We start from the raw sequence: 8,304 nt of genomic DNA, 5'->3' as shown, positions 1-8,304 counted from the left end.
GTGATTACACATTAGGCTTCCTTCTGAAAGGTCAGCCAATACAAACCACCAGCCACTCCAGGAGAGAAAGATGGGGCTTTCTACTCCTGTGTTAGATGCCGGGGTTGACTAGAAAAACAATTCCAGTGATACTTATAGCCATATAAGAAAGAGCTTTATATCAAGAAGTAATTACATGTTGAGAAAGTATCCCAGACCAGTCTAACTCAATCCAGAAACCCAATTCTAGTTCATAATCCCCTCATCAGACTCCAGCCGTTACATGCCATGATGCAGGCTGCAGGAAGATCACGGGCTGGTGGGTGCCGAGTCTTGTGGATTCCAGCAGCTCTCAGGATGGCCCATAACAGAAGAGTGAAGGGAAGAGAGAGGAAAGGGGTGGGCTCCGGGGTTCCCACTTATAAGAAGGTTACACCCCCCAAGGAGACAGCATCAGGCTGTGACCTGATCGACAGGTTTGGTTCCACCCCTGGCTAGCCAAGAGTCTCTAGTTGACATAAAATCATCTGACTGTCACAACTCTCATAAAGAGCTACAGTCTTTGAGATGCATGGCGCAGCTCTACCCTGCCCTGTAGGATCACTATGAGTTGGCATTGATTCTGCTGTGGCAGTGAGTCTGGTTTCTTTTTTTGCGGGGGGTGGGGGGCGGGTATACCACCAATAAGTGCTCTGTTTTGGGCACGTGGTTCCTAAACTTTATCACAATTACTTGCCTGCTCTGCTGTATGAAGGGTCTGTCTCAGGCGATGGCCCCTAACAGCAGCAGCTAGGCACCTTACATTCCCAGGGAATCTGTCTGGGTTCCATTTCTGGTCAATGCTCCTCAACCACAGTTATTGCTCTGCCAGTGAATGTGTGTGTGTTACTATGAGGCTGCAGGTGTTTCTACGGAGCGTCCAGACACTGAAAGACTAGAGAGGAAAGCCTAACAATATAGTTCTGAAAAGTCAGTCACCGCCATGGATTGCAATGGTCTGATCCAATTGTGTGTGATATGCCCTTGAGTCGGGGTCAACTCAACTGCAAGTCACAACAAACTCATGTGCATTATCATGTGGTGGGAGGAAGGGATTCTTGACGAATGAGAAGAACCATGCTCATCTCCTGAACTTCAGACAACTGTCAATCTACTGGTTAAAAAGAACGTTTCGCTCTTTGAGGAAGACGCGGCCGGCCGTGCTCCGTCCCCGGCTCCCATTCCTGACTCACCGCTGTTCGCTCTCGCCGAGGAACAAGTCGGTCAGGAAGCGCCCGCCGCCGTGGCATTTAAGGACACCGGAAAGACATCTGCGGAACCAGAGGTGGCCATTCACCGAATTAGAATTACTCTGCCGCAACGTGGAATCCTTGGAGAAAGTGTGTGCTGACTTGATCAGAGGGGTTAAGGAGAAGAACCTGAAAGTGAAGGGACCAGTTAGGATGCCTACCAAGACTCTGAGAATTACGGCCAGGAAAACTCTCTGTGGGGAAGGTTCTAAGACCTGGGATCGATTCCAGATGAGGATCCACAAGCGTCTCATTGACTTGCACAATCCGTCTGAGATTGTGAAGTACATCACTTCCATCAGTATTGAGCCTGGAGTAGAGGTTGAAGTCACCATTGCAGATGCTTAAATCAACTATTTTAATAAATTGATTTATCTGTTGGTTAAAAAAAAAAAGAACGTTTCTTTCCCTCCCTTATTTCCTACTGTTCATTGTAGATGGGTTATAGTTTTGCTTCTAGGGACCCGGAGGCTGGGGTGGAGGTGAGGTTGCCTTTGCAGCCCTTGTGTTTCCAGAGCCTTGCTCTCTGGGGAATTCAGCCTTACATTAGCCCTTCAGCTACAGAATGGCAGACTGGGGAGAGGAGCCGGATCCCGGCTGTTGCTGCTCAGACTGGGCTCTCTGCCCAAGGTTCCTGCACTCGGAAAACAAACCTAGATTCAAGTTTTAAACATTCATACAAATCAGAATGGTGATATTTTTGACCTGGTGCCAACTCCTTCAGCCCCCTTTCTCTCTTCTTTTTAAAAAAAGTCAGATTGCTAGAATATGGTGTGGGAGATTTCAGAGCTAGCATTCCTGTCACTTCCCCCCCCCCCAACTTCCCCCACCACCATCGACCCCTGAAAAAAACCAAAGTCCCCCAATGTGAGATAGTTTTGTGCCTGGGTTTAGTCACAAAAGGGTGCAGCTCTTTGTCAATGAGCCAAGGGCAGGTCTCCTGGCAGATTCCGAGGACCTGATGCCCTTGACACCCAGTGACGAGCTTTGGGCCCAGAGACATAAATTCTCCGGATGCAAGGACGAGGAGCGACCTCCCCACTCTGACTGTGCCATCCCACGTGGCTCTGGCCGGAGAAGTAAAACCAAACCAAACGTCTCCAATCAGAGCAGCTGCATAAGTAATTTTTTTAAAGATGGCTTTTGTGGAGCTGTTTTCTCTTAAGAATGGAATAATTCGAAACACCTTTCCGACCCGGTCATCTGTTCTAGAGGCAGCGGAGTGGTACCACAGGGGCCTCCCTGGTGCTCCCCACCCTCAAGGTTAGGTCCACCGTAGGGCACGCGTGGCTCTCACCGCCCTCGCCGGCCCTGGGTTCCAGAGGACATCTGCAAACCATTGTGCAGACAGCGAAGGGCAAGTTCGCCCCAGCTGGACTCTCCCAACGCGAGCCTCAGATTTCCTGTTTGGGAGGTTTCCTTGGTATCTCACAGTTGGCTGTGAAACACAGCTGCTGCTAAGTGACTTGAGTGTACAGGCTCTTTGATCAATTATCTCGTCATGCTCCCCAATTTCTGGATAATTGAGAGGAGGGTTAAACTAGCCCCTTATGTAAACAGAAAGATGGATGTTTAAAAAGTCCAGCCTTTTGGCGAGTGCTGGAAGACAGAGACTTGTCTTCAGTTTTCGGTCCTTCATTTGGTGTCACATGGAGTCTCTTCTCTCGCTTCATAGTAAATGTGCTAGCGCTTTGCACACAGACCAGACTGCAATTTTTGTCCACGACAGATCGAAAACAATAGTGGGCTTTAACGAAGCTTCTCGTTCTTTGCCCATTGACTTAATCTGTGGCGCCTGTAGGGTCATCTGCAAAATGGACTAGCAAAAGGGAAGGAGGGAAAGTAAAAGTAAAAGAAACAACTGTGGACTAGGAGCTAGCTTCCCCAGACCAACGGCACTTCAAGAGAGGCACCAATTTCCAGTAGGTGATTGTACTCTTGTCCTGGAAGATATTCTAGTGCAATGTTTGGGACATACGCATGGCCTCGGTGTGCAGAAGATATTTAGACTTGTGACAACTGGATTTAATTTTTCTAAACTTCCAAAGAGTTGAACAAATATCCCAGGAGGGTCGTGGAACTGTGATATTTGTGTGTCATGTGCAGGCATACCTTGGGGACGTGTGGCATTTCTTCCAGACCACCACAGTAAGGGGAGGCCCACAATCCAGCAAGGCACACACCTTCTGTTTCTTTGTTTTCTCAAACAAAAACAAGCTTATTGCCATCGAGTTGATTGCAACTCATAATGACCCTACACAGACAGGGTAGATTTGGCCCTGTGGGTTTCCAAGACTGTAACTTGGAGCAGACTGTTACAGGAGTGGAAAGCCTTGTTTTTTGCTCCTGTAGAGAAGTTGGTGGTTTAGAACTGCTGACCTTGTTGTTCACAGCTCAACATGTAACCGCTGTACCACCAGGGCTCTTCATGCAATGAAAAGTTATGTTTACAAGAAGCTGTAGTTGATAGCTTCCCAAACTTGTTTTCCCTACTGCTCTATTTTCAAGGGAAAAGAAACATTACTCAGCACCTCCATGGAAGTTAAAAACATTTGTACTGTAGCCCAGAATCTAGATCAAGTGGCTGCTTTTGCAGATCCCCCCATCATGCTAGCATACCCTAGGGGGTGGTGCCACCCACTTTGGGAAACACTGTGTGTGGTCTAATTCTATTTTCCCTTTAAATTTTATTGTATGGTTGTTGAGAATATACGCAGCAATAGATACACTGCTTCAGTCATTCCTACATACATGGACCACAGCCTTCCACTTGTATAACCCTCCACACCATCCTTGTTTGAGTTGTCCCCCTCATTGACATATCACCTTTTGAGTCGTGACCAATTTGATTTCATGTAAAATCAAATCCACGGCCATTGAGTCGATTCTAACTCAAAGCGGACCTAGAGGACAGCATAGAACTGCCCCTGTAGATAGTTCCTCAAAGGGCCTCTTATCTAGGGTGATCTTCTTTACTTCACAACCTGTCTGTTTGTCTGTCGGTTTGTGGTGCTGTAGGGACCGATCTTTTTTACCAGGTAATCTTAATGACTGTTTAGTTTTAAAGAGTGTTCAGGGGATATTTTTGGCTTAAGGTTCAAAAGGCAATCATTTTAGGGAGTTCCTCCTGTGTCTATGAAGTGTGCAATGGCTTCGAGAAAAGCTTGATTTATTATGAGATTTAGAATCTAACACCGAGTCAGGATGCAAACACATGCTGTTGGGAAATGGCACGGTCGACTCACACAGTACAGAGCTGACACATATCTTCAATGTGTGGAGCTTGTAACTGTTGGGAAATGCAACACTGTGGAGCATGCTAAGAGGAGGGATGCCTGCAGGATGGAGATAGAGGACTAGCCTGAAGCTAGTCTTGCCATTCACCTATTGACAATCATTTAACTTCTGCTTGGATACTTCCAAAGATGGGGTGCTTATTTGCTATTAATTTGCTCCACTTCAACCCTGTGCAGCTAGCCTGAGTCTAGGGAAAGCCCTGCCAACTTCCATCAGGGGATACTCCACCCAACTTCTTACCGGGGAATTCCTGCTGTGTGAATTCCTGTTGGGGGTGCTCCTATTTTTCCTTTGTTGTCCTACATGACTGAGGGAACTTCCTCCCGCCAACCTTAGTGCCTCACAAAGCCTAGGGAAGCTCAGCCAACAGTCAATGTTCCAAGCTGCTGCAGGAACCTCTGTACAACCTCCACAACACCAAAGCAGGCAATCCACTAGCCTTCTGGGGCACTCCACTGAGAGGTAAGTCACAGGAAGATAAAGTGGTAGGTTAATTCCATAGTGAAATTAGCCGTAGGCAGTTTGAAGAAGCATTCCTACAAGTCTCCCAGAGAGAGCCAGTCCTCTTCACCTCCCTAGAAAATAGCACTTGGCTCCTCTAAAACAATGCAACACAAACAGCCATCAACCCCAATGACCTCAAGGAAAAAACAGAAGAAACAAAAGGCAATGGGAAAAGATGTCTTGAACATAACGGCATGCATAGAAGAAACAGACATTGTGCTGTCACAGAAAGAAAATTTCAGAATGCTGTTTGGAGTCATATAGGATATGAGGGAAAATACAGAAAAATCATGAAATGAAAGAGGAGATAAAGGCCACACACCAAAGGGAAATGCAAGAGCTTAGGGAGGAGATAACAAAAACCAATAGCAGACACACGGACCTTGAGAATAGACTGGAGGAAGTAGAGAACTACACCAGTGACTTGGAGGACAGCCAAGCAGACTTTAACAAACGCAAACAAAAATCTAATAAGAACATCAGAGAAGCTGAAGAAAACATAAGAGCTATGTCTGATGCTATGAAGAGGAACAACATTAGAATCATTGGCTTACTGGAGGAAGACACAACAAAGAAGTCATCTGCAACAATAGTGAGAGAATTCTTGGAGTAAAACTTCCAAAGCTTAATGAATGAAGAGCAGGTAACCATTCAGGAGACTGAAAGAAAACCAGCTAGACTGTATCTTAAGAAGTCATCAGGGCACATAATAGTTAAACTCTCCAACTTTGAGGAAAAGGAGAGCCAGATAGGGAAAAACAAGCAATCACATATAAAGGTTCCCAAATAAGAATATGCTCAGACCTTTCAGCAGAAACTAGGAAGAAGAGGAGAGAGTGGAGTAACATATTCCCCAGAGTGGAGTAACATATTCCCCAAATTGAAGGAAAACAATGCAAACTACTCTACCCAGCCAAATTATTGATCAAGATAGATGGAGAAGTAAGAGTCTTCCCTGACAAGGAAAAACTCAAAGAATGCATTAGAAGAAACCCAGCCCTACAAAAGATCCTTGCCAGCCCAGTATGGATAGAAGAACAACACTCACCAAGCATAAATAAGAGATCACCACATAGAACAACCTCACGCAGAGGGCAACAATGAGAAAACAGACCTCAAGATAGCATTGGCTTAAGGATGGAAAGAAGTCAAGAATGACACACACATGTGCGTGCACACACAACACACTAATAAGAAAGGGAGGTAGGGAAACACGCAACACAAAAGGTATAAGATGACATCACAGAGTCCGCAGATTGAGATCATAACCCTGAATATAAATGGCCTGAACTCAGACATTAAAAAACGGAGGCTTGCAGACTGGCTTAGAAAACACAACTCAGCATCTGTTGACTACAGGACACTCATCTCAAGGTTACAGACAAATATAGGCTGAGAATCAAAAGCTAGAGAAAGGTATACCAAGCAAACAGCAATTAAAAAAAAAACAGGGGTTGCAATCCTAACCTCTGATGAAATTGACCTCAAAGTGCAAACCATAAAAAGAGATAAGGAGGGACACTATATAATGCTCAAGGGAATGGTAGACAAAGAACCAATAAGCATTGTAAACATATATTCCCCAAAGAGAGACTTGCTGAATATGCCAACCAAACATTCCAAAAGATGAAAAAAGAAATCACAGCCTCAACAATTATAGTGGATGACTTCAATACACTGCTTTCTGAGAAAGATCGGAAACTCAACAAGGAGAGTAGAGATCTAAACACTACGATTAGACTATTTGACCTGTTATTTACAGAGCTTTTCATCCAAATAAAACAAATCACATTATTTTTAAGCTTGCATGGCACATATTCAAAGATAGACCACATGCTGGGGCATAAGCCGAATCTACATAAATTTAAGCACACTGATATCATACAGATCTCTGTCTCTGACCACTGTGCCATAAGGCTGGAGATGAACAAAAGGAAGACGAAGAAAACAAGAGCAAACAATTGGAGGATGAATAGCTTTATTGCAAAAGGAGTGCATACTGGTGCAGATCAAAGATGAAATTGGAAATTTCCACAAACCAATGAGAATGAGAACATGATGTATCAAAACTTATGTGACACAGCAAAGGCAGTTATCAGAGGAAGTTTCATAGCAATACATGCACACCTGAAAAATGAAGAGAGACTCATGATTGATAAGCTGGCACAAAATTTACAACAACTAGATGAGAGTCAACAGGACAATCCTACTAATAGCAAAAGAAAAGAAATTATAAAAATCAGGGCTGAGATTCAGGAGAGGGAAAATAAGAAAACAATGGGAAAAATTAATACCGCTAAAAGTTGGTTATTTCAAAGAATAAACAGAATCAATAGACCACTGGCAAACCTAACCAAAGAAAGGAAGGAACAAATTTCAATAGCAAGAATGAGAGGATGAAAGAGGGGACATTACCATAGACCCTAATGAAATCAAGAGGATAATTACACAGTACCATGAAGGCTTGTACTCCAATGAATTCAACAACTTGAAAGACATGGACAAATTCTTGGAAAAACAATCCCTCCTTGGACTGTCTCCAAAGGATATCAAGAATCTCAACAGACCCATAGCAATAGAAGAAATAGACAAGGGTATCAATGGATTACCAACAAAAAAATCGTCTGGCTTCACTGGAGAATTCTACCAAGCATTTAGGGAAGAACTAACACCAATCCTACACAAACTCTTCTAGAACATAGAGATGGCAAACTTATGAACTCCTTCTATGAAGCTATATAACTCTGATACCCAAACTGGTCAAGGATCCCAGAAGAATAGAGAAGTACAGACCAATATTCCTAATGCACATCGATGCAAAAATCCTTAACAAAATATTGGCCAATGGAATACAAAACTATATAAAACAAATGATTCACCAAGACCACTGGGATTTATACCAGGGATGCAGGGATGGTTCAACATACTAAAGACCATTGTTATCAATTACCACATTGACATGAAAAACTATAAGAACCACATGAAACTATTGGTAGATGCAGAAAAAGCATTCGATAACATCCAACACCAATTCTTGTTTAAGACACTTGAGAAGATAGGAATGGAAGGAAAATTCCTCCCTACAATACAAGCTATATATAAAAACCAACAGCCAATGTTGTAGTCAATGGAGAAAAGACTAACACAATCACACTGAAAAAGGGGACCAGACAAGGATGTCTCTTGTCCCTACTCTTATTTAATATCATGCTGGAGGTTTTATTTATTTATTTAT

Source organism: Tenrec ecaudatus, chromosome 9 (genome assembly GCF_050624435.1).
Source record: "Tenrec ecaudatus isolate mTenEca1 chromosome 9, mTenEca1.hap1, whole genome shotgun sequence".
NCBI classification, from domain to species: domain Eukaryota; kingdom Metazoa; phylum Chordata; class Mammalia; order Afrosoricida; family Tenrecidae; genus Tenrec; species Tenrec ecaudatus.
Note: the sequence above shows the minus strand (reverse complement) of the source record.